Below are 26867 nucleotides of genomic sequence, written 5' to 3'. Positions count from 1 at the left end.
CCTCCAGCTTTGGTAACTCCCGGTGTCCTTGGCTCGTGGCTGCTTCCATTATCATGTGGTCTCCTCTTGAGTCTTCCCCCTTCTCTTCTTTTCTAATGACATCTACCACTGGATTTAGAGCCCACTCTATTCCAGGGTGATCCCATCTCAAGATCCTTAACATAATTACTTCTGCAAAGACTCTTTTTCCAAATAAGGTCACAACCACAGGTTCCAATGGACATATCTTTGTAGGGACCACCATTCAACTCACTCCACCCTCCCATTCCCGTCTCCTGGAGTATCATTTCATCTAATCTGAACATCTCCATCCCCAAACTGAAGAGCCAACAATCCTATCCCTGCCCCTTTAATACCCAGCCCCAACCTTACCCAGCCAGGTCATAGGAGCCACCAAATTCCATGTAGAGCTGAGTGTGCTTCTTCCCTGGCCAGCTGCTCCAGACTATTCTTTTTCCTAGAGGAAGGTAGGTGTCCCAGACCCCAGAGCTCACTGCGGCTGGTAGGTAATTTTACTCTGCTGGATGTATTTCCCCATAGACACATTGCTAAACTGCATCACTAGGTTCTATCCCCTTCTTCATTCAAGACTTTAGGTGTCGCTTAGGATAAATGGTATTTTATGGATGTGGGGGAGGGGAGGGGAACCAACCATAGTTTAAATACATTGTATTGATAGTTTTCCAAGTTCCAAATGAACTTTTGAGACAACATCCATTTGCACACCAGGGATTCTGTGAAGGTTTCCTATATCAGCTACTGAATGAGAATTAGAACTCAAGAGTATTGATGAATAATTGGTCACTGTAACCATGAGGGACAGACACGTGGGGCTACATCACATGTCTGTGAGGTGGGTGGGGGCTCTTGCTGGCTGCTTTCTCCATTGAGGATAGAGAACCATGCATGTGGCTCTAAGTAGTTTCCCATGAAAGAGGTTTTTATGGGCTTCATGACTCAAGAACTGTATCTTCTTTCCAAACTGATGAAGAACAAAAAGTGGCACTTTATTGAGCTACTACAGTAAATGCTGTTTTAATAATAACAGGTGGACTTCCTCTCCTCCTAAGAGCTCATGTATTCCATTATGCATTTAACTTATCTTTACAAGAGTTCAGAAAAGCACTTTCAGATACCACTTCAAGGTGCATTTGGGGAAATCAAGGCACGGAGTTGATAAATGACTGCTGGGCCACGTTTTGGCCACCCATGAGGCAATTCATCCCTTCTCACCATCACAAAAGACTCTTAAGACTTAAAATTGTCCTTCAAAACTGTGTCTGTAGCTGAGAAAGAAATAGGATGCAGACCTCATTTTCCAGGTTTTGTGTCTTATCTTGTAAATCAGTGGTTCCCAAATTGGGTAGTGGTTAAATCGACTTGTTAAAAGTTTACTTTCTGTTCTGCCTCAGACCCATAGCATCAGAACCACCAGAGGGTGAGACTAGGGTGCTGTTGGCTGCATCTCTCCCCCCTTTTCTGATGCTCAGTCACATTTGGGTCCCCCCACTATGGGTCTCCTGGGGAGCTTTGCTTGGCTGTCTCTAGGCCCTCTGGTTTCTGGACCTTCCAGTAGTACAGGGTGCTGTCTGGACACATTTGGTCTTTGGTAACCACATCCGGGCCCAAGTTGTCTCCTGGGGGATGAAGCTGTGCTAAAGAACTGTCCTTCTGTGAGCTTCCCTAGTCACAAAAATTAGAAGATAATTCCCTTGTACCAGGGTCTGCCTCGGACAAACTAATGAAGCCAGTTCTCTGTGTCCTAGCCTTCAATCAGCATAGGGGATAAAGCATGGAGTCAGACAGCCATGTGAACTTAGGCAAGCCTTCAGTTTCTCCCTGGGCTTGAGCCTCAGTTTCCTCATCTGTACAATGGATGGGGTTGGGGGTGGGTAGTGGAACGGCAATGTAAAAGGAAGGTTACTAAAAGAATCAAATGGTATCTGTTAAATGCCTGTCATGGTTTTCAACAAATGGCAATTCTCTTTTCCTTTCCCTAGAAGGTCTCCATTTCTGTCATGTGAATTCTGGGAATCTCTGTTCCTTCTTTCTATTAGAACAAGGGTGTGGCATATCTTTCTGTGTGTGTGTACATTTAAGTTTTTTACCTTTTTGCAAGTTTTTAGCTTTTTAAGTTAAAAGTTAAGTTTTTAACTTTTTCATTTTACAATTAACTACCTGATTTTCCCATGTTGGCTGAGGAGAACCATTAACTGTAGTTCCTAGTTAAATAAGCAACTCTCTATGACTCTCACCCAGCAGAGTTACCCAGGTGGGAAGTAGTTTGATTGCAAATCTACTGCAGTTTGGAGCATCAGTCAGGAGCTTGTCTGAGCCCATTGTTTATTGCTTTTGTTCATGAGGTTGTATCTGTGGCACTGCTTTTCCAACCAATAATCACGAAGCTTCTCGCTATATCCAGGTTTGGGCTCATTTGAGAGTCCTCCTGCCCTAAAGCCCCAAAATGAATTTTGGATACTCCACAGACATCTCTATTTTGCAGCCAACATCTTAAACACAACCTCCAAATTTGATGAGGTAACATCTCAACAGGCAGAGATGTGATTTTATTTATATTGTATATGGAATGGAAGGCTTGTCTGCCCAGATACAGAAATTCAGAGCTCAGGAAACTGTAGTGTGACCAGCCATCCCAGTTTTCCTGGGACAGTGGTGTTTGCTGAACCTGGGAGTTCAGGTTTAAAACTGACAACATCCCAGGCAAACTGGGACAAGTTGACCTCCCTAGCAGGGAAGGGATGGGCACAATAGAAGACCTTTCCATCCTCTTTCAACAACTGGAAGTAGGTGAAGTTCTCATCAGCTGGTCTTCCGCCCCCACCTATGGGTAAAGTGGCCCAGGTAAGGCGTGCTCCTTGGCAGTCTCTGGTACAACTGCACGCTTTGTGCTGGACTCCAGGGTCTAGAGAAATCCTCACTCTTTGAATTCTAAAAATTGTTGGAGAATAACAAACAGAGCAGCTGGGACTTCCCACTTCTGGAATCCTGGGAATTTGCTCAGAATTATCTTTCAGTCAGACATTATGCTCCAGGACCAGTCTTATGGCAGACAGAGAATGGGGAAGTTGACGGACTCTCCCATTTACTAGCAGTGTGGCTTGGGCAAGTCCTCTCTAAATGTGAATTTCCTCACCTGCACTTTGGTGATGACAACATCTCCTTCAAAGAGCAATGGTGACGGACTTCCCTGATGGCGCAGTGGTTAGGAATCCGCCTGCCAATGCAGGGGACACGGGTTCAAGCCCTGGTCCAGGAAGATCCCACATGCCGCGGAGCAACTAAGCCCGTGCACCACAGCTACTGAGCCCACACGCCTAGAGCCCATGCTCCTCAACAGAAGAAGCCACTGCAAGGAGAAGCCCGCACACCACAACGAATAGTAGCCCCCGCTCGCCACAATTAGAGAAAGCCTGCACAAAGCAACAAAGACCCAAAGCAGCCAAAAATAAATTGAAAAAAAATTTTAAATCTTAAAAAAAAAATTTTTTAAAAAGCAATGGTGAGAATCCTGCAGGTACCAAGCACTCACTAACAAAGGCACCGAACTCATGCCCGTTTCTCTCTCCATCTCCGTGCCCTTGATGAGACATATATTTAGGGATGGTGTGATGACAGCCTCCAAACGTTCCTCCATGAGTTTAGATTCTAACATTCACTGTTAGAATTGCAGAACATTGCGTTGGAAAAAAAATTTTCAATGTTCTGCTCTCCTCTTCTCCAAAATGAGTATCATTAATGATCCATGAGCTTATGAGTTACAAAAATCCAGATTCTCCAATCTAGCCATCCAACAGATAAAGAAACTGAGGCCCAGAGTGGACGAGTGGATGACACACCTGCTACATAGCAGATCTAGAATCCAGTCCTCTAACTTCCAATCTTCTGATCCAGTGGCTCCTCCATCACACTGTCTCCTAATCCCTTTCCTCAAGGATTTGGTCTCTGGCAATAAAAAGAGTTGGGAGAGCAAGAATAAAAGCCTTAAGAAGATACTAGCGCTTTATTGATGCTTGATTAAAGGGGGCAAGAGCTGGTTTTACTAGAAGAAAGCGGGAAGGCCAGTGGGGGAGGGACAAGAAGACAGGGTTTAGAAGAAACACTAACTAGAAAGAAGAAAGCAAACTTTACCCAACTAGTCTACGTCAAGGTGACCCCAATCAAGAGACTATGCTTGACTGCTTGATGATAGTGACCCAAACGTGGCTACTTTTTTTAAGGGGTCCAATTCTAGCTCCTGTGACAATTACTAAGACATAGGACTCCCTGACTTGGAAAAGTGGAAACAGCAGCCCCCTCATAAAATGGGGTGCTGGCGCCAGCTTTCCCAGGCTGTCAGATGAGCATCTTTTGTATCTAGGGCACAGGTAATAGCAGGCTCACCCTGTTTCATTATATCTGTGATTCTGCAGTGCTTCTGCTTACACCTCGGGGCTGCCTCTGTAATTTAGGCTTGTGTCTTAAGACGGCTCTCCCCTTGGTAACTCGTGCTGGTGATGTGAAATCACTTTGTAAGCTGGGAAGGAGTGGAATGCGTAATCGAAAAGCTGTACCCAATTTGCCCAGCCTAAGAATCTGACAGTGGGAAAGGTAGAAAGTGCTTCTTGCCAAGAATGGATTGTGAAATGGATTAGAAAATGAAGGCTGTTTGGCATTCACCCCTTTGCAGCTCACAGGTAGCCTTGAGGGCTGCAGTGTAACCCCACCACTTTGCCCAAGAGGGAACTATGACTATGATTCCAGGTTACTTTAACTGTAGATTATTTTGTCCTAAACTGTAGATAAGAATTAGGATTCAGACTCAATTCCCACCTCCTTACTAATCTGTGAAGAAAAATGAGCCCGTTTATCAGGTCCTTGGGAAGCTGGAGATTTAGCTAGATTTAGTAATGCCCTATGACAAAGATAAAGTCTTTCCAAGAATAATAGAAGCAATATAGACTGTGATATTCTAAAAAGTGTGTTCAATTATGCATTAGATTAAAATGGAAAATAAATTATAGGTGAAATTGCACATAACAAAGAAGATTTCTGAGCTCTGTCCCTGACCCACTTATTAAGAACTGTATTCAGTGGGTCAGAATTTCATTAAAACAAAAGAAGTTAATGATTTCTTGAAGTTTGTCAAAATGGGTTTGACACGTAGTGAGAAAATAATAATAATAATATCAAAAGTAATAACTTATATAAATGCTTATCTTGTGTCAGGGAAGAAACCAGTCACTTCCATGCATCTTATAGTTGACACAAAAATAAGTATACAATAAATGTTAGGTATTGTTATAGTTATCACATTTAACCATTACAATCCTATGAGTTATGTACCTTTATCATTCCCATTTTGTACATGAGCAAACTGAGGTCCCAAAACGTCGGTAATTTGTCCGGCCTCCCACAGATGTATGTGTTGGACATGAGGTATTAGTTCATTTCTATCTAACTGGGAGGCCATGCTTCAGACTGCTATGCTTTAGTACCTCCCTGCTGTCCACATTGCCCTTGTTTAAGGCCTTTGTCCAAGCGGCAAAATCAGTTATGCAACTGAAGATAAGAATCACATATGGGCTTCCCTGGTGGCACAGTGGTTGAGAATCTGCCTGCCAATGCAGGAGACACGGGTTCGAGCCCTGGTCTGGGAAGATCCCACATGCCGCGGAGCAACTAGGCCCGTGAGCCACAATTGCTGAGCCTGCGCGTCTGGAGCCTGTGCTCCGCAACAAGAGAGGCCGCGATAGTGAGAGGCCCGCGCACCGCGATGAAGAGTGGCCCCCGCGTGCCGCAACTAGAGAAAGCCCTCGCACAGAAACGAGGACCCGACACAGCCATAAATAAATAAAATTAAAAAAAAAAAAAAAAAGAATCACATAGATTAGATATGTGAATTTTTAGCACTGTGTATGGATAAGAGTGTGGGCTTTGGAACCAACCCTACTACTTACCAGCTGTGTGGTAAGTTACTAAACTCCCTGTGTCTTGGTTTCCTTGTCTGTAAAATGAGATAATACCTCGCACACAGGGCTGTTGGAGGGAAAAAATTAACACCAGATAACTCCTCTGTAAATGTTACATATTATTATTACTAAATGAACCTGCTATCTTTTTTTTTTTAATTTTTTGGCCATGTGGCGCGTTATGTAGGACCTTAGTTCCCCGACTAGGAATCGAACCCACGCCCCCTGCGTTGGAAGCACGGAATCTTGACTACTGGACCACCAGGGAAGTCCTGAACCTGCTATCTTAAAGGTAAATAGCCTCTCAATGACAATACTTGCCTACACAATTTTTTTTACACAATTTTAACACAATATTTTGTAAAAAGTGTAATAAAGTCTTGAGACATTTTTCCAGCTAGGGAAGACACCATCATCCTAGCTGACAGCTGTAAATTCTAGGACACTGAGCTTGCCCCAGCCCTGTGAGTGATGGTTCTAGAGTGTCTTAAACCACAAGGAATGGAGAGTCAGTTGTATCAGGTACCTTTTCCCTTTGGGATTTGCACACACTGATGATTACACGTTGTGTGAAGAGGACTGAAATGAGCAGAGTCCTTTTCACAGGGAGCAGGTGTGAAAGTGTCATTGCAGTCATGGCCACAGCCACTGTTTTCAGAACAGCTAGGCTGGTCAGCTTCCGGTTAGGCAGGAGGCTCCTGCTTTCATTGGAGAGACACGAGACTCCCCAGGCAGGCTCTCCTGCCAGAAAGTATGAACTCCACATCTGTCATTCCACCATTATAGCTTCATCTCTAGCTCTCAAAGGCCCTTTCTCCTGAAGAATCCACTAATAGGATTTAAATACACCTGGAGGGTTCCAAGATTTTAGCAGAACCCACCCTGATTGCCTAATCAGTTGACACCTTCTGCAAGCATCCAGATGAAAAGTAAAATACTTCTAAGGACTGGACCCAGGAGGGTGAGGGAGCAGGCAGTGAAGCCAGCCTAAGAGTCTCTGTCCTGGTGTGGGTCTCCAAGGCCCTTGAGGCATTAACAACCTGTCTTGCCCTTAAAGAGACATTCATTAATGAATTAGCTGTTTGTGCCTTTGTCTACAAGATTATACAGAAAAGCTTCTGAGATGCATAATTCCCACAGTCTTTATTTGCCTTCACTGAAGGGCCTGATTATTAAATTATGTTTGTCGTTAAACCATTAGTGATTCCCACATTTAAGTCTAATTAAAAATGGGCTACTCTGCTTAATGATTGTTGCAAAGGAGATAACTCCTCAGTAATTCTAAACATTTACCCTCCATCTAGTGGGAAATGCAGTTTTTACCAGGGGCTGGGCCACCAGGAACTTTCTCAGTAAATGCAGGTCCCTCTCAGGCGGGTTGAACTGTCCTCCTGTTAAGGACACTATCTTCAGATGTTACTCAATTATCTTAAAGGCTAGGAGACAAGAGGGGAAATGAGGTCAGTGCATAGGACCACAGAAGACATTCCCTCTCCACTTCTCTGTAGTTCAAATGAAAAAATTTCCTTACTCAGCAACGAAGGATTTAAGATTCATACCTAAATGTTAATTTTGTGAAAATCAAAATTGTTTTATCTTCCAGTGTATTGTATTTGCTTTCCCCCCCCTCCAAAGTATATTTACTTATTTTAAAATCCAAAGTGTTATAATTAGTTTTCACAAAAAACGTGCTGTCTTTTGGGCTTCAGGTTTTTTTGTTTTGTTTTGGTTTTTTTTTTTTTTTTGATTTACTGAAGCAAAAACTGATTACAAAATTGTTATGCTGATACCTTCATACATCCTTGCTCAATTCCCTGCCCTGGAAAATCACATTTGGATTTTTCAAGCCTGTCTTGTCTGTTCAGTTCTCTAGTTATGGAGATACAATGATAGTGGTAATGCATAAAGGTGGGCGGCAGAGAGGACCACTGTTCAGAAGTATATCTTTCTTCTCCTGTCCATATATAAAATCCAGGAATTATTAGCTAGACCAAGGACCCAGCTTTTGCCAAATCCCTAAGAGTTCTATACCCTCTTCTCCCCGGGGGACCCCAGCAGAGGGAAGACACAAGCATGTGCTGGCTCAGAGGCACCAAATGTACCGGAGATCCCCTCTCCTGCTAGAGAAGCAGCACTCTTGGTGAGACAAGAGCCAGAGTTTGGCCTTGAATCTTGGCTCAGCCCTTAGTATTTGGTGGGACTTGGGAATGTTACCCAGCTTCTTGAACCTCTATTTCCTCACTTACAGAAGCAAGGTTTAAAATAGATTTGTAATGAGAATTGAATGAGACCATGTTTCAAAGCAAACAGCAGAAGATATTTAGCCAACGTTAATTTCCTTTCTCTGATCTAACTATTGATTATGAGTTTCTAACTCCCTCTATAAACCATTCTCCTTTTCAGAATTTTAATCTAGTCTTGTCTTTGGCAGCTGTCCCCAGAGGAGTTATGATTTATGAAGTTTCAGGACAGAATGCTAATTTTAAAATCTTTGTAGCTGCTAGCAATTATGACTTAAGGCACACACAGAGAACAATAAATATTTGATGTGTAGTGGGTTGAATGGTGGCCCTCCGCAAAGATATGTGTTTGCCCTTATCCCAGGAACCTGTGAATGTGACCTTATTGGGGAAAAAAAGATGCAATGAAGTTAAGGATCTTGAGATGAGATCTTCCCGGATTATCCAGGGAGGCCCTAGATGCCGTGATACATGTCCTTATATAAGTAAGACTTAGGGAGAGAACACAGACAGAAGAAGAGGAGGCGATGTGACCATCGAGGCAGAGACTGGAGTCTTGTGGCCACAAGTCAAGGAACGCTGACAGTCACCAGACACTGGAAGAGGCAGAGAATAGATTCTCCCCTAGAGTTCCCAGAGGGAGTGCGCCCTGCTGGACTTAGAACTTCTAGCCTCCAAACTAGAAGTGAGAGACAAAATTTCTGTTGTTTTAAGTCACCAAATTTGTGGTGCCTTGTTACAGTAGCCACAGGAACCTAATACAAGGTGCTACTATTATTAATAAATATAGATTTCCTTCCTCTCAATTTTGTTGTAAACCTAAAACTGCTCTAAAAAGTAAAGTCTTAAACATATATATACATATATATATGTGTATGTGTGTGTATATACATATGTTTTTTATTTTATTTTAAACCATTACTTTTTTAGCTTTGATACAGAGAAGTTAGAAAAGCCCCTTCTCTTGGTATTTTTCTAATAACAATCTTTACTAAAACAAAGGCAGTCAAGGGTGGAAGGAAGAGTTTCTCAGGACATTGAAGTCCTATTAAGTCATTCTGCTTGCAATCCCCAAAAATGTGCCATGAGTACTATGGAAAAACAAGAAGAGAAACCACTCTTTTAAAAGTGTTTGCCTTTATACTCTTGCATGTCAACACTGACAGTGCCAGGGAGCCACAAATACCAATGCACTTGACATTATTACCAGTGGGGGACTTTCCATCCTCACCCTCACAACCACCCCAAATCCAGTAAACAAGGATAATGAAGACATCTGTTGACTCCATCACCCCTCTTGCAACGCTTGCAATGCTGGTAACCTCCAACACTTTATTGACAAAAGTAAAACTTTGGCTCAGTTCTCTGTTCTTTTAAAAGCCCATATATCACCATTTGGCATCTCCAGGTTTGACTCATTCAGGATATTGTATTCTTTTCATGAGTACACAATGAGCTAAAGTCCTCTCAAGGGTATAGGTGTGCGTTCAGGAAGAAAAGTTTATGAGATTTTCTTCTTAATTCTGATCATTGAAAATTAGCTTTCTCATAAAAAAACAATATCCCTTTTTCCTAAGGGTGTTGTACAACTGGAAGATCAGAGCACATCATGAACAAAGTATCAAATTGAATGTAAAATGGATTAAAGGTGATTTAGAAATTTGAGCAGCAGCAGGGAAGCTGTGATACCTGTGATAGTATTAAGACTCGAGTTTGGGGTGATTATCTTACATCTCAGTTCAAATGAGGTTAATGGGCTTTCAAATCATCACTGGGGGAGGGCAGGCAGAACCAGCATCGTTCATGTGAGGAGTCCAAGTTCCTTGGCTTGTTTTACAAATCCTTTAGTATGTGACCTTTTACTTAAGTCAGTACTCCCCTTTTTTTTCCCCCCCATTTCTTCCACTTACTTGGTACATTCTATTGCTCTCTTCCACAAGAGTAAAGAAAGCATTGCATAGAACAGAATTTTGACCTAATTTTGACTTTCTTCAGGAAAAAATTTATACAGTCATTTCCTGCTTTTAAATACAAGCTATCCCTGGAGGTTAAGTGGCTCATTATGGGACAGAACAGTAACTTCACATATTCCTGTATCTTTGTTCCCAGCACATAGTAGGTACTCAATAAATACTGACTACTGAATGAATATGTTTAAATGTACATTTTTGAGCATCATAAGTAAAAAGTATGAAATGAGTAAGTCATGAAGCAAAGAATAAGTCTTTATTAGGCAGCATGGAAAAAGAACCAATAAGTGATCAATATTTAATCAGCACCTACTACATGTCAGGCACTTTTTAGGCACTGGGAATGCAGTGAATGAAACAGTCTCTTCCCTCATGGTACTGTCATTCTAGCTGGAAGAAAAGACAGTAAACAAACAAGTGTAAGGCAAAGTTATGATCTCTACTTGAGAGGCATATAGGCATTCACCCAAAGCCAAACCTAAGTGCTGGTTAACTTCCAGGTCAACTGACTCTGGTCCTTTTGACTCCTTGTTTTACCCCTCAACCATCACCAAATTTTAAGTGCAGCATATTTTAACTGGAAAAGGCTCATGTCTGCAAACCTGCATTTAGAGCTGCCATCTTCCTAAGGCCTTTTCAGGCTCTATATCACTGCCCAGAAGCAGACACCAAAAGTCTAAACCAGCTTCCTAAGGGGTGTCCTGCAGATCTAAGAATGAGAGTTATTTATTTATTCAGTTCTTCAACAAAACATTTATTGCATGCCACATAGTCTCCTAAATACTGATGTTGAGGGTACAGCAGTAAATAAGTCAAAATCCCTCTCTTCTCATGGAGCTCATGTGCTGGTTGGGGAGGTGAAGGGGGCAGATAGTAAGGAAATACTTACGCACACGTTCACAGTGCTATGGAAAAACACAAAGCAAATATATTTTAAATAAGATGGTCTAGTGAGTGGTCATTTGAGCTGAGACCCTAAAGAAGTGAGGGAGTGAGCCATGCTGATGTCTGAGGAAGAGCATTTCAGGCAGAGGCAGGTGCAAAGGCCCTAAGACAGGAGGTCCATGTGACTGGAACACAGTGACAGAAGGGGTAAGTGGTCGGAGATGAGGTCAGAGAAGTAATGGAGGGCCAGATTAGGTAGCGTCTCACAGGCCACTGTAATTGTCATTCTACACTCTCTGATGTGTAGAATCAAATATTGAGAGTTAGAATAAGCAGCTGGTAGAGTGGAAAGGAATCCTCTTTGGAATCAGAAAAATGTGGGTTCAAATTCTACCACCACTATTTGTAGTTGAGTAATCTTGGAGAGTCACAGAAACTCTCTGAGCCTCAGTTTCCTTGCCTGTAGAGTGGGCTGGTCATAGAAGCACACAGGGCTGCTGGGGGGATTAAATGGTAGGACCTTTGCAATGCACCTAGCACAGTGCCAGGCCCCATCAAGGATCTCAGCATATGGTAACACGGTACTTCCTTTCCCTCTTTTATCTCAAGCTCTTCAGCTTTTACTGTGACTGAGATGGGAAGGCATTGGAAGATTTTGAGCCAAGGAATGGTGTGACTTGACTTGAGCTTTTAAAAGCTGCTATGTGGAGGGTAGATTATGGGGAGCAGGGGTGGAAGCAGGGAGGTGAGTTAAGTGGCTAACGCAACAATCCAGGAAGAAGATGGTGGGATTTTGGACAAGGATGGTTGACGTGGAACTGGTGAGAAGTGGTCAGATGTGGGATATGTTTTCATGGAGCGAATAGCATTTGCTGATTTTTGCATGCAAAGTATTAGAAAAAGAGAGGTGCCTCCAAGATTTGGGGACCAAGAAACTGGAAAGTGAAGTTACCATTTACTAAGGTGGGGAAGATTTGAAATAGGCTTGGAGAGGCAGGTGCCAAGAGTCTGTTTCTGAACATGTTAAGTTTGAGATGTCTGTTATGTACTCAAGAGGAGCTATCAATTACACAGGTAGACGAGGCCAGGCCAGAAATGAGAGCTGGTATCGTAGGTGAGAGAACTCCATGGCAAAGGACTTAGGAATGCTGGGCTAGGGATAACGGGTTGCTTTACTCTAGGACTCCTTACAGTTTTTAACACAAATGTACTTTGTGAACATCCAAGAGAAGGATTTAAGGTTTACCAAACTTATTTAACTTATTTATTAAGTTTTACCACACTTATTTTAGGGAGCTTCCGGTCACACTGTTATTCTATAGAACACCCTTTGGAGAATACTGTTGAAGACAGTAAGTATTCGTTTTATAATAGAATGATCTCCACCTTGCAGCAAGACGGCACAAAAAACAATAAGAGTTTGAAATGTATATCCTTTAATCAGTACCTGACTACTTTTGTGCTTCTTTGCATTTTCCCTTGTGAATTAATAGAACCCCATTCTAATTTGGAAAGCAGATTGTTTTGAGGTTGGTTATATGAATTAAACCCTAAGATCTTGATCAGCTCACCCCTTGGGTGAACTAATAAACTCAGGTTTCTAAACCTGCAGGGCTAAGGGCTCAACCTCCTGAAGTCCAAACTGAAATAGTTCAACTTGCCTTTATCCTTTACTTTTCTTCAACTCAGTGGGTCTTATAGATTCAGGCCACCACCTCTTATACTCCTCTTGATCAATTTTAGCCTAGAACCTCTTGTCCGATCACCATCACAGTACTCTTCCCTGATGATCTCGTGTTTTCCCATAACTTAAACCACATACAGACTGATGGCTCCCAAATCCACATCTCGCGCTTCCAGCTTTCTCCTGAATCTTAGGATGGTATTTCCTACTGCTGTCAGCATCTCTATTGTGGTATCCTAGAAGCATCTCCAACTCAGTGTTTCCCAAACTGAGATCAACCTTTCCCTCAAAACTTGTTCTTCCTCCTGCAATGTTTACTTCCATCTACAGCACCACTGTGCTCCTGCTGCCCTACAGAGTAGCCTGGAGTCGTCCTTCCCTAGGGGCCCCCATCTGCTTTCTGCTGCCCCACCCAGGCCCCCAACGTGCAGTCATTCATCAAGTCATGTCATCACTACTTTCTAAATCTCCCCCAGCCTTCATCCTCTTCGCCCTCCGCTGACACCTCTCATTTCAGGTCCTCAAACAATTCTACCTGAATTGTTTCATTAGCCTCTGGGTGTCTTCCTGCCATCTGCATGGGGTCACCACCACCAACTGGTCCTCCTCGCTGCTGCCAAGGTTACCTTGTCAAACGGAAAACTAGTCACTTGACTTCTCTGGCTAAAAGCCACCAGTGGTGTCACACTACCTTCAGAATAAAGCCCGTGTGTTCAGGGCCTTTCACAGTCTGGTCCAACCCACCTCACTCCCACTGTGCCCCCAAGACACACAGAACAAATCTTTCTCCCCACGACATGACCTTTCATACCTCCGTACCTTTGCACGTGCCAGAGCCTTGCCTTTACTGGGAGCATGTCCCATCTCCCTTCACCCCTATCCAAAATAGCATCCCTTATCAGACTTGTCGAAAATGAAACCTTCTTTGAGAGCCTTCCTTCTGGACCCCTCAAGCAGGCAGATCTCTTTGGTACCTAGAACTTTTATATGTAACCCAGATTTCCCTGGGCCTTGGCAGCCTGGAGAAACAAGGGAAGAATATGGGTAGACTCAGTGAATGTTTCCTACCAATGAAAGTTAGGCATTTGGAGCTGGGACGAACACTCTGTAGGTGAGTGTTTTTAAGGCTAATGATACTGATCACAATGATTCTTAACAGCTTTCCAGGCCGAAGAAGCAAACCCATGGAGAACTGAAAAGAGCACAGCGAGGTTGTACAGAGACTGGAGTTGAGAGTTTGTTCAGGAACCGAAGGGAGCTGAGTCGTCTTTTTGTCCCACAGTGGCTAGAGTTCATGAAGCTCGTTCTACTTCTTCTATGTCCACCTCTCTCTGGATCCGTCCACATCGGCTGCTCTACCGGGTGCCAGATATCTCTCTCTCTCACATTCATACTCAACAACTGAGATTCTGACCTCAGAGGCCCCTGGAAACCCTTAAAAATGCTTCCCTCGGGTCAGGCACACAGTTATAGTCACAGGGGTCACAGGGGTTGCAAGCACAGAGCACTCAGAAGTGACCGGAGCCGTGACAAGTATCACAATGGCTTGTCAAGTTCAAGTACCTTCCTTGTGTTTCACAAATCCCTAACGTGTCCACATGTATTCCCGAACACCCATGATGGTCTTCTGCGTCCACATTTCTCTTTCCCTGTTACCCAGAGGCTCCATCTCTGGCTCCCTAGTCAATGCAAAGGTAGGTGTCTCTTCCCTTGCACAGATGGTGTCCTGTGGCCCCTGCCTTCTCCAGCCTCACTGGTATTAGTTTGGTCTGCAACCATGCTTGTGTCAGAGCACAACTGTCCTCTTCCAACTCATGCTAAAACCTGTTAGACCACAAAAGGGAGTTTCTAGTGGCACCTCTTGTGATTCAAGTCTTTTCCTTTAATTTGCTTGTTTGCTTCCTGACAGCTCACCCATTCACAAGGCACCTGACAAACTCAGGAGGTGAGACCAGAAGACAGTTTGACCACCACCCTCAAAAGCATTCTTCCTTGCCAGTATCCCAAACCAGATTGTACGTTTCAACTCTCTCCTCAGGGTGAGTTCCTTCTTTTTCAAGGGCAACACCAGGGAGTAAATTGCTTATAAATCTTAGCATGAGACCAAAGCATCAGCCAATTTCTCCATGGAGTTATTGTCTGTCCCAGGAGGCTCATCAAACCCCCATAACCCATGACATTAGCACCCTATGGCCCAGGAAGCTTATCAAACCCCCATAACCCATGACATTAGCACCCTATGGCCCAGGAAGCTTATCAAATTCCCATAACCCATGACATTAGCACCCTATGGCCCAGGAAGCTTATCAAACCCCCATAACCCATGACATCAGTGCCCCATGTCTCGCCTCCCCCACCACCACCCTCACTGTGCCCCTGAGTAGGTGGAGGCCCAGAGCCCAGGTCCTCTCTCTTGCTCCACGAATATACAATTCTGATTATCCTAACACTTGCCATGTTATATTTTAATAATCAGAGACAGAAGGAAACCAATATTGACTGATAACTAGTATGACCCAGATTTTTTATTAGATGCTTTACATTCATGATGATCTTTAATCTTCATGTCCACCCTTTAAGAAGGGAATAGTTGTCTATACGTTACAAGTAAGAAAATAACTCAGAGAAGTGACATGTCCTGTCACAAGATCTCACGGCTAACGAGGGCCACCCTCTCTCCTGCCCCCAGCTACTGTGAGCTCCTCCTTGGCAGTGACGGTCTGTAATTCATCACTGTATCTCCGCGGCATCTGTCACACTCTTAAGTAGGGGCTCAAACAACATTTTTCTAAGGAAAGAAGGAAGGGAAGGAAGAAAGGAGGAAGGAAAAATAAAGGCTTTGATTTCACCTTGCACTTAGTAAGCACTTAATAAATGTTTATGAGTGAATACTAAGGTTTGAGAGAAGCCCTCCAAGTTTCCCCTGAGGCAATCGAATGATGTGATTGGCAGGACTCAATTTATCAGCCTCCTCCAGGCAAGCTTGTGAAACAGAGCAAGAATGATGGGGCTGGAGCTAATGTAATTTCAGATGAATCCATTAGAGTCCCTGTACTGCTGGAAACTGGGACGCAGAATTAAAGTGCCCTTTATAATTTATACTCAAACACAAATGGGATGTGGAAAGTTGAACCTTTGCTTTATATTCTGATACCTTTTTCTCTGGCCCTCGAATCGGTTATCAAATGAAGAGAGCTTCAATAAGGGCAGAAAGCTGGGGTGATTTAGGAGCGATCCTTACCCCAGCCCAAGAGCTAGATGAGCTGACTTACCGAGCTGTCCTCCAGTCTCTCAATTTTATGATTATGTTATTTGGGTAACAGGAGGCAGGAGAGAAGAGACAGCCACACTGGGGAAGCGCTGTCTGATGAGAAGATGTCAGGTCCGAGGGAGTGGAGAGAGAGGCTGGGAGTCTATTTCATCGTGGCCGTGCACCCCGTCACGGAGACACTGTAATAAATAAACCATTGGCTATGAATGTGTTGATGTTTCCATAGCCTCTGTGCATAAGAGGGGTCAGCTGGAAAAGTATGAAGTCCACGGCCGTGGAGTTCTGCTTATTTATCATTCACAAAGAGATAAAGAGGATAGCCCAGGGATTTCTGCTTGGGGCAGAAATGGAGAGAGAGTGAGAGAGGGCATATTTTAAATTTATACCATTATCTCATCTCTAGGAAGAAATCAGGGGGATCAAAAAGTTAAAGACTGCAATGCAAATCTCCATCTCTCCAAACCTCAAGGGTTTTAGGATCCTAGGATTTTAGAGCCAGAAGAGCTCTTCCGGGCATCTGATTATTCTGTAGGTGAGGGAGCTGGGGCCTACCGGGTGGAAGCTGGCGTCAGTGAGAGGCAGAGCCCAGGCCACACTCAGGCCACCTGGGGCCTCCCTGGTCCTGCTCTTCCCCTGGTGCAGGAGAGCCTGCCCGTTCAGTAGTTCTCAGTTCATCGTATTCTATCTCAGTTCTACCAGCATCTCAGGATTCAGCACCCTCCACAAAATAAGCGTAACAGTGCCTACTCTTTACAGACTTGTATTAACTTATCAAATGAGATAATACATGTGGAATGAAAATGTTTTGCAAACTTTAAGAATCAAATGAGATAACAGATGTCAGATGAGAATGTATTGCAAATTGTAAGCCCTGGAATGTGCTATCAACCTCTGTGTGAATATAAGCATCATTAACATTGATGACATTAAAAAGTATCTACCCCATTATATAGCATCAGTGTAAATAATAATAACAGATTTCCAGTCTTTGTACATGACTTTTCAATTGACATCTCCTTTTCTTTTTTTTTTTTTTAACATCTTTATTGGAGTATAATTGCTTTACAGTGTTGTGTTAGTTTCTGCTGTATAACAAAGTGAATCAGCTATATGTATACATATATCCCCATATCCCCTCCCTCTTTCGTCTCCCTCCTACCCTCCCTATCCCACCCCTCTAGGTGGTCACAAAGCACCGAGCTGATCTCCCTGTGCTATGTAGCTGTTTCCCACTAGCTATCTATTTTACATTTGGTAGTGTATTTATGTCAATGCTCCTCTCTCACTTTGTCCCAGCTTGCCCTTCCCCCTCCCCGTGTCCTCAAGTCCATTCTCCATGTCTGTGTCTTTATTCCTGTCCTGCCCTTAGGTTCATCAGAACCTTTTTTTTTTTTTTTTTAGATTCCATATATATGTGTTCGCATACGGTATTTGTTTTTCTCTTTCTGACTTACTTCACCCTGTATGACAGACTCTCGGTCCATCCACCTCACTACAAATGACTCAATTTCATTTCTTTTTATGGCTGAGTAATATTCCATTGTATATATGTGCCACATCTTCTTTATCCATTCATCTGTCGATGGACACTTAGGTTGCTTCCATGTCCTGGCTATTGTAAATAGTGCTGCAATGAACATTGTGGTACATGACTCTTTTTGAATTATGGTTTTCTCAGGGTATATGCCCAGTAGTGGGATTGCTGGGTCATATGGTAGTTTTAGTTTTAGTTTTTTAAGGAACCTCCATACTGTTCTCCATAGTGGCTGTACCAATTTACATTCCCACCAACAGTGCAAGAGGGTTCCCTTTTCTCCACACCCTCTCCAGCATTTATTGTTTGTAGATTTTTTGATGATGGCCATTCTAACCCATGTGAGGTGACACCTCATTGTAGTTTTGATTTGCATTTCTGTAATGATTAGTGATGTTGAGCATCCTTTCATGTGTTTGTTGGCAATCTGTATATCTTCTTTGGAGAAATGTCTATTTAGATCTTCTGCCCATTTCTGGATTGGGTTGTTTGTTTTTTTGATACTGAGCTGCATGAGCTGCTTATATATTTTGGAAATTAATCCTTTGTCAGTTGCTTTGTTTGCAAACCCTCTAATAAAAATTCCTCTAACTTTTTTTATAAGCTCTTTTTTCTCATTAGAGGAAGTAATGTATGCTCATTATAGACCATTTTTAAAATAAATTTATTTATTTATTTATATTTTATTTTTGGCTGCATTGGGTCTTCGTTGCTGCACGGGGGCTTTCTCTAGTTGCAGCGAGCGGGGGCTTCTCTTCATTGTGGTGCGCAGGCTTCTCACTGCGGTGGCTTCTCTTGGGCTCTAGGCGCATGGGTGTCAGTAGTTGTGGCATGCAGGCTCAGTAGTTGTGGCACCCAGGCTTAGTTGCTCTGCGGCATGTGGGATCTTCCCAGACCAGGGCTGAAACCTGTATCCTCTGCATTGGCAGGCGGATTCTTAACCACTGCGCCACCAGGGAAGTCCTAGACAATTTTAAATACCAAAAGACGTAAAGAAAAAAATGTCATTCATAGTCCCAAAACCCAAACATAATCACCATTAATCTTTTGATATATTTCCTTCCAGTTTTTTGCCATACATATTTTAGTGAGTTATCATCATAATTGATTTGAATATTCTCTTCCCTGATTTTTTTCATTTAACATAATAACTTAGATATTTTTCCATGTTACTAAAAATCATTAAAATGTCTTAATGGTTGTATAACATTTTATTCTATGGATATACCATAGTCTATTTAATCATTCCTTCTTATGAGCTATTAGGTTGTTTCCTTTTGAAAAATATTATACATAATGCAACAATTAATTGTGAATAAATCTTTCATGTATCTCAATCTATAAACAGTATTTTAGGATAGTTTAGTAGAAATAGGACTCGTGAGAAGAGGAATTTTTAAAGTTTTGATACATTTGTTGAATTATTTTCAAGAAGATTTTATCAATTCACCTTTGCCCATCAGGGATGCAGTAACAAACTACCGCAAGTTGGGCGGCTTAAAACAACAGAAATTTATTCTCACCTAGTTCTGGAAGTCAGAGTCCAAAATCAAGGTTTTGGCACTGCCTTTTCCCTGTGAAGGCTCCAGGGAAGAATACTGCCTTGCCTCTTCTAGCTTCTGATGATGGTCAACAATTCTTGGTGTTCCTTGGTTTATGGCAGCATAATTCCAATCTCAGCCTCCATCTTCACATGGCCTTCTTCCCTATGTATCTGTGTGTCTCCAAATGTCTCTTTCCTTGTAAGGACACCAGTCTTTTGTCTTTCACTCTAATTCAGTATAACCTCATCTTAACTTGATTGCATCTGCAAAGACTCTATTTCCAAATCTGATCCCATTCACAGGTTCTTGGGTATCAGGACCTCAACATGCCTTATGAGAGGACACAATTCAACCCACAACAAATGGTATATGAATGTTCCCATCCCATCCTGTGGTCCCCAGCAATATCACTTCACATTTTAATTGTATTATGTATATCCTCAAAACAGAAATAGATTTCCATAAAGATCTTCACCAATGTTGAGCATGGTGGAGTGATTACTTTTCAGGGTTTTTTTTTTTTTAGGTTAGTCTTTTTTACATAACCAAGATTGATATTTATTTATGTTAATTTTGGGAAGAGCACTGATCTGCTTTTGATGTCCAGCTGAGCTATCTCTGCTATGGGCCCAGGCCTCCCCCAGAACCTCAGGGAGGGAACTTTTATCAGGAGCCACCCTGAAGAGGGGGAAGCTCATGAGCTTGGGAATAAGACAAATCTGGGTTCAAATCCCAGCTCTGCATCACCTTGAACATGTACTTCGTCTCTTTATTTTCTCCTCTGTTAAATAAGGATAGAAAACATGGAAGGGTCAAGCACTTAGCCCATTACATGGTAATTACTCAGTACATGTTAGCTATGGTTATTCATGTTGATTAAGGTTGTTGCCATTGGTACTATTATCATACTGTTGTTGATCCTTCCCAGTTTTTATGTAATAGGGTTCTTTCTCTCTGCCTAGGTATCTGTGTCTGGGCACTATTCCTGGAGCTCAAGCATTTTCTGTCTGACTCTGTCTCTCTCCTACCCAATCATTTATTGTGTGGATTCCTAAAATGCACATTGCATGCCTGGATTCTACCCTGATGTCCTTAGTTCCCTTGCAGGTCCTTGCTTTCTGCCACCAAATTGTCCCCTCACATCAGGGCATATCCTCTGCTACAGAGCCAAGTCCAGGCAGTTTGGTTTCCCCCTGGTGCCCCATCATATTTCAGTCCTTCAGACCTGACCTGCATATCCAGAACTTGCTTTGCATATGAGCCCTCTTGCCCAGTCTGACATCAGATATTGCATGGCATCTCCCTTTAGCCAGGCTTCTCTTCCATCAGTGTGGTATATTGTGACTTTCCAATAAGTGATAACCTTTTCTGGACCACCCCAGGCCCAGCTCCTTTCTCTTAGCCTGTCCAGTCTCTTCTGTTCAAGTCCTGGTTTTAAGAATTAACCTTATTAGAATCATCCACATTCTCCTCTTCAAAAAGATTCTTCAGTACCATATGCAATGATTCTTAGAATAAAAAACCCATATGACATTTCCCCCAAATTCATTAGTTTTCTGTTCCTCAAGTATTTTATACTCAACAGGATCAATCATGGGGAATGGAATGGGAAGAGAGGTAACAGTCAATGCTAAAGTGGTCTGGGGCACATTTTCTCCCACTTCTAATTGGGTGGCAAATTACTTATTCCACTTAATAAGGTAAGGGAATTATAAAACTCATCTATACGTATTTTATCCTGTGTATTTATGTTACTTTGGGGTGCCTGCTTACAGTAACCACAGTCAAATCCATTAAAGATGACTTTTATCTCTTAATGTCAGAGCCATCTCCTTGACCTACCTTGATGCATATTCATGGTGTCATTAACAGCTGGGCCATGCCCTTCAAGATAGCAGGCATAGAATAATGGGTCCTCCATGACCTGGAATTGCGTGGTAAAATACCACACTTTAAATGATGTTGCACACAAGCAAGACTTAGTCCTATGAGTCAGAAATAGCCTCTTTGCCCTCCAGCACTATGAAAGAAGTTCTCCTAAATATTGCAGAACATCTTCAAGCTGGCAGACACCAGTGCCTTCTTTGTCCTCTCCCGCATCTCACAGGAATCAAATCTCCTAATTCAAGAAAACAGCCAGAGAGTATCAATAAATGGTTAAAAATGCCAAGACTTTGGTTCTGATCAAGGCAAATCTCTAGAGGCAAGAGAAGATACCATACTGGGTCTGATCCAGTTTCTCTAGTTGTACAGCTCATTTCCATGATTTGTAACTCATAGCTATCAATGTTATATTACATGCCTATATATTGGCTTACATACATCTGTACACCTATTGAAAACCTCTAATGTGACATTCCCATACTCAAATTCACTAACTGGCAATGGTGCTGTTCAAGGACCTGACCTTATCGTATTTTATCAGGTAGAGCAGTGATATAGCTCTAGGAATGAGAGAACCTTCCGTCTGGGCCCTTGGAGTCACTCAACCTTTTTAATTAGGAGAGAGACTTGGGACCTTCTTGGGGTAGCAACCACTACCTACGGGGTTGCATCCAACATGGTGCTGAGTTCAAGCTCAGGTTAAGAAAATGACTCCAGGGTAGAATTCTAGGAAACTGGGAGCTTGACTCTTGGTATTGTTGTTGCTTAATTCTTAAAGAATAGCATCTCATGGGAAATCAGATGCCATGGGAGACTCACACGACTGAAAAAATGATAAGCAGATGAAGGAATGTAAGGCAATTGGGAATGAAATTAGAGTCGCCTTAAATCTGACTGAGGTTAACAGCTAGGATTTGATAATTTAAAGAATATTAACTTTGATTGCCTTAAAGAAAATGGAGTTGTGCTGAAGTACAAGCAGTCAAGGAAAATCTTATTCACAGCACCTACAGCGCTGCTTGACATATGTGAATTATTTGCTTCAATCAGGGAAACGCAGGGAGAGATGGCAATGGAGCGAAGGATGCTGACTGAGCTCTTCACCCTTTGGAAGACGAGGACCTCAGAGCTGAGCTCCACGGCCAAGTCCAGCTATGATTTGGTTTTAGAGAAGGTTTGAGACTAGGAATCAGGTCTCTGACTCAGGGTTGCAGCCCTTACATCAAAGGGAATTTCGTTCCCTCTCCAATATACTGATGGGTTCATAAGTCAGTCACCCTTCACCCTCCTCTTTTGGGGCAGTCTGTCTGGACTGAATCCCAGGGCTCTCAGTGGCCTCTTGGCTCCATCAAATGCTGGAATGTTGCGCTTCTCAACAGCAGGGGGCAACTTATTGTCATTTGCTGGAAAGTGGGAAAAATTATTTTCTCATGCTTCTGGGCCTCTCAGCAAGGGTGACAAAATGAAACATGAGTTTCACTCTGCTTCTGAATAAATAAAAGCTTATTCGCCTACAATTCTTAATTAAATTTTTTTCTGCATCATATTCCGCCTACTGGGAATCTCCCCTTTCCTTGAAACCAATGTCCATTCCTTCATTCTTGAGGGTGTTCCTTATGTCAGAGAACTGTCGTCAGGGTTTATCTTCATATTGTTCAATAACTATTGTGCAATGACTTAGCTACACTGTGTGTGAGACTTTGAAAAATGTGTGGCTGGTCCTAAAGTTCAGCCCCTATTCGTTCATTTGATCTTTTAGCCAACATTCCTTCAACTCCCCCTCGCTGTTCTGCGGATTACAGATTGAGTGCTACAGATACATAGCTGACACCCTCAAAAAGTTCAGATTCATACAGAGAGGGTGGGGGGTAGGAAAGTTTAAGATAAATCAGAAAGATTATCTACCAGATGTGCAACATAATTTCAGGAGTCTCAGAAACCATATAAGAACCTTAATTAATGCCTCCAAATTCCTACATGTCCTCAAAAATACTTTATATTATGAAAATAAGGAAAATTCCCTATAGGCATTCAGAAGGGGGGGAAAAAAAGGAAAGCTTGCCCAAAGAAGAACAAAAATCAGACTCCACAGTAACAGAAGATAATGGTGCATCATTCTCGAATTTTGACAGGAAAAGCCTATAGCCCAAGAATTCTATACTCAGTCCAAAAAACAACAACAACAACAAAAACAAAACAGTAGGGTTGCCAGATTTAACAAATAAAAACACAGGACACTCATATTAAATTTGAATTTCAGATAAACTATGTTTTTAGTATAAATATGTTCTATGCAGTATTGGGGACACACATACTAAAAACATGTTTAGTGTTTATCTGAAATTCAAATTTAACTGGGTGTCCTGTATTTTATCTGTCAACCCCAATATAAAAAACATTTATACTTCAGACATTTCAGACATCAACGAGCTAGAAGACTTAGCACGCCCCGTATTTTCTAAAACAGTTGCTTGGGATATTCACAATGTAAAGAATTTTAAAATTTGAATAAGAAAGTCATGATTAAAGGGGGCTAATGACTAGCAGTGAGCACCAATTACTAAAAATTTTAAAATTGGTGTAAATATGGTTAAAATTCTAGGAAAAGCTACATATTATTGAAAAGTAATGATTTAAAACTAATACATATACTAGTCATTCGAAGTCTATAATCTTAGATAGTATTACCAAGAAGTGGATGCAATCAATGGCTGGGGACAAATTTTACGCATATTCAGAGCACGGTTCACACAGCGTAGCAAGGTTAGAGAGAGGAATGACAACACACCTTCTTCTTTTGTAGAGTGCTGTTGTATGTATGATGTCATTCGAACATGATCTCATTTGGGTCTCACATGACCCTGGGAAAGTTGAGAGAATTAATAAGGTCAGTAAGCACATGTTTCTCATCTATACCATTGGAAAAAACAAGGCTGAGGGAGCATTAATGGATCACCCCATATTTAGCCACTAGCAAGTAGCAAGATCTTGTCTCCAAGTTCAGAGGGTGATTCCAGACCAAAGTGAGGTGTTCTGTCGGGTTTGTCCAACTCTCAAATCCAGTTTATTGCTAACTGCGAGGTCAAAGAAGCCACTCCCACTCAATATTTGTTGATAAATTAACATTTTTCCAGTCAATTCAACTGATTATTGATTGAGTTTCATGTTCTCAATCATATTCTCTGGGGTACGTAGAAACGGTGTGAAACATGACCTTTGTCTTCTGGATTTAAAATCTACTTAGAGAGGAAACCAACATACATGGGACAACCTGATAACTTCAGGGGATGGCTAGGTTTCTGAGCTATACATTACAAAATAGTATAACAGAATGCTTCTAATTTTTAAAATCTATATATTTTTAGTTATGCTTAGGAAAAAAACCTGGAATGTTGGAATACTGGGGAGTTTTATTTTCTTCTCTGTAATTTTCTGCATTTTCCAAGTTTTCTACAGGGAATAGAAAATACTTTAGACATCAAGAAAAGACATCTTGTTTTGTTGAGTTTAAATTAGATACTTCCCAGAAGACCAGAACTTGGAAATGTGGCCTTCTAAAAGGTTGTAATTCCAGACCTGCATTATCAGATATGCGGCTGTTGGACACCTGAAATTCGGCTAGCCCACGTTTCCAGGTGGTGTGAGTATAAATTACACTCCATATTTTGAAGACAGTACAAAAAAAAGATGTCTCAGTAATTTTTATATTGATTACATGTTGAAATGATAATATTTTGGATATATCGAGTTAAGCAAAATACACTCTTGGGTTAAATAAAATAAAATTAATTTCACTTGTTTCTTTTTAAATACAGTCACTTTAGAAAATTTTAAAATTCCATGAGTGGCTTGCATTTGTTGCTCAGAGTGCGTTTCCACCAGACAGAGAGCGCTGCTCTAGATGGATGGAACACCTACGTAGAGGCTACATGGAAATCAGATTTTCTAGATATTGCCATCAGTGTACCTACACTGCCCAGAGAATTTGTAACTGGACACGTTATCAAAAAAAGGTGAGTTAATTCTATTTAAAATTAGGGAGAAATCTCAGTAACAAGAATCAGTGCTTCCTCAGAATCAGGAATCATTGAGTAGGGTACTTGGGATTTGTTTTTGTTTTTTTTAATCTTCCTCTACATGGTATATTCTTTTCCAATAATGTTTTGAATTTTTAAAAATACAAAGCAGAATCTAATTTCTACAGTTTGTGAAACAGATTCTACCTACAATTTACAAGGAGTTCAGAGACAGATGACAGATGGGTATGCAAGAGAGGTTCATGGAGAAGGTGGTACACACGTGGAGTCTGGAAGGATGGTGAGTTTTACACAAGCAGGTGAGAGAACAAGGCTCTCAGACAGCCCTGCTAGTGTCCTGGTCGACGGACACACACTGAGCACTAAAGCCTGTGGCTGGGAGCAAAAACGTGCTGCTCAGACAGGCAGCTCTTTAACTTCTTTGGGCCTCAGTTTCCCCATCCGTAAAGTAAGGATAATAATGCCCACCTCAGTGCAGTTGTTGCAAGGATGAAATGTAATACTCTCTATAAAGGGCTCAGCAAAACAAAGCACTCGAGTGGTTATTATCATCACTGTTATTATTACTAATGGAAACTAAAGCTGTGCTGGTTGGAGAGAGGACCAGATTATAGAAAGTTTTGAAACCCACGCAGAGGAGTTAAGGAAAATTAAGTGTGCAGGGTGGACTCGAGAGGCAAGAACTAGACTCCAAGAAGTCAGTTTTGAGGCTGATGTGATGTGGGTGAGAGGTGGTGCGATTCGTTTCCTGGAGCTGCTGTAACAAATTACCACAAACTGGGTGGCTAAGAAGGACACTAAGGTACTGTCTCACAGTTCTGGAGGTTGGGAGTCGGAAATCAAGGTATCAGCACGGCCACACTCCTGCCTGAGGCTTTAGGGGAGGATCGTTCCTTGCCTCTTTCAGCTACTGGTGCCTCCAGCATGCTTTGGCTTGCGGCTATGTCATTCCAAATGTGAAGGCCAACATCTTCAAATCTCTCTCTGTTGTCTTCACATTGCCTCCTCCTCTCTGGATCATCCATCAGATCTCCCTCTGCCTCCCTTTTATAGGGACACATGTGATTGCATTGAGTGCCCACCCAGATAATCCAACATAATCTCCCCACCTCAACAGCCTTAACTTGATCACATCCTTTGCCATTTTAAGGTAGTATTTACAGGTCTGCCTTTTAAAGTAACCTATCTATAACTTACTGTAACTTTGGGGGCCATTTTTCAGCCCACCACAGGTGGTAAGGACCTTGGCAGAGCAGATTATCAAACAGTCCCAACAGCCCAGACATTAGCCCCTGGTGTGCCAGGTCCCAGGAGAATGGCCAAGGCCTGGCATGGGGTGAGGAGAAGTACTCAACTGTAGCTATTTTCCAAGTGATTTGGCTTTACTGGTACAACCTAGCAGAATGTAAGCCCTGTGTGGGATAGAAAAGGAGAGAAAGAGACTATAAGAGACTTTTTACAGGCAAAATTGATGGGCCTCGTTATGAAAGATGAAGTTCAGTGGACACTGTGTAAAGAGAGAGCTCACCATCTGTGGGAAGGACATGAGGGCATATTTTCCAAGTAGTCCAGGGTTGAGGCCGTTCTCCAGTGTGCTCGGCATCCCGGTCCCTGATACCGCTGCCCCGGCGCAGGTCCCTGCCTGAGAGACGTTAATGAATGCACTTCTCAGTCTTCAGACCCGGTGAGGATCCTGGCGCGAGGCTGCCAGCAACTGCAGTGTGTCAGAACAGACTGTTTACCAAACTCCCGCAAACGTGAGGAAGCCCAGGGGACTGCTCTAAATTAGGAGAAAACAGGTTCTTTCAAGGCAGTTAGTGCCCTCTCCTGAAACTACTAACAGAGGGTT

Source organism: Eubalaena glacialis, chromosome 7 (assembly GCF_028564815.1).
Source record: "Eubalaena glacialis isolate mEubGla1 chromosome 7, mEubGla1.1.hap2.+ XY, whole genome shotgun sequence".
NCBI lineage: Eukaryota > Metazoa > Chordata > Mammalia > Artiodactyla > Balaenidae > Eubalaena > Eubalaena glacialis.
The sequence above is the reverse complement of the archived record's forward strand: the minus strand, read 5'-3'. Positions refer to the sequence as shown.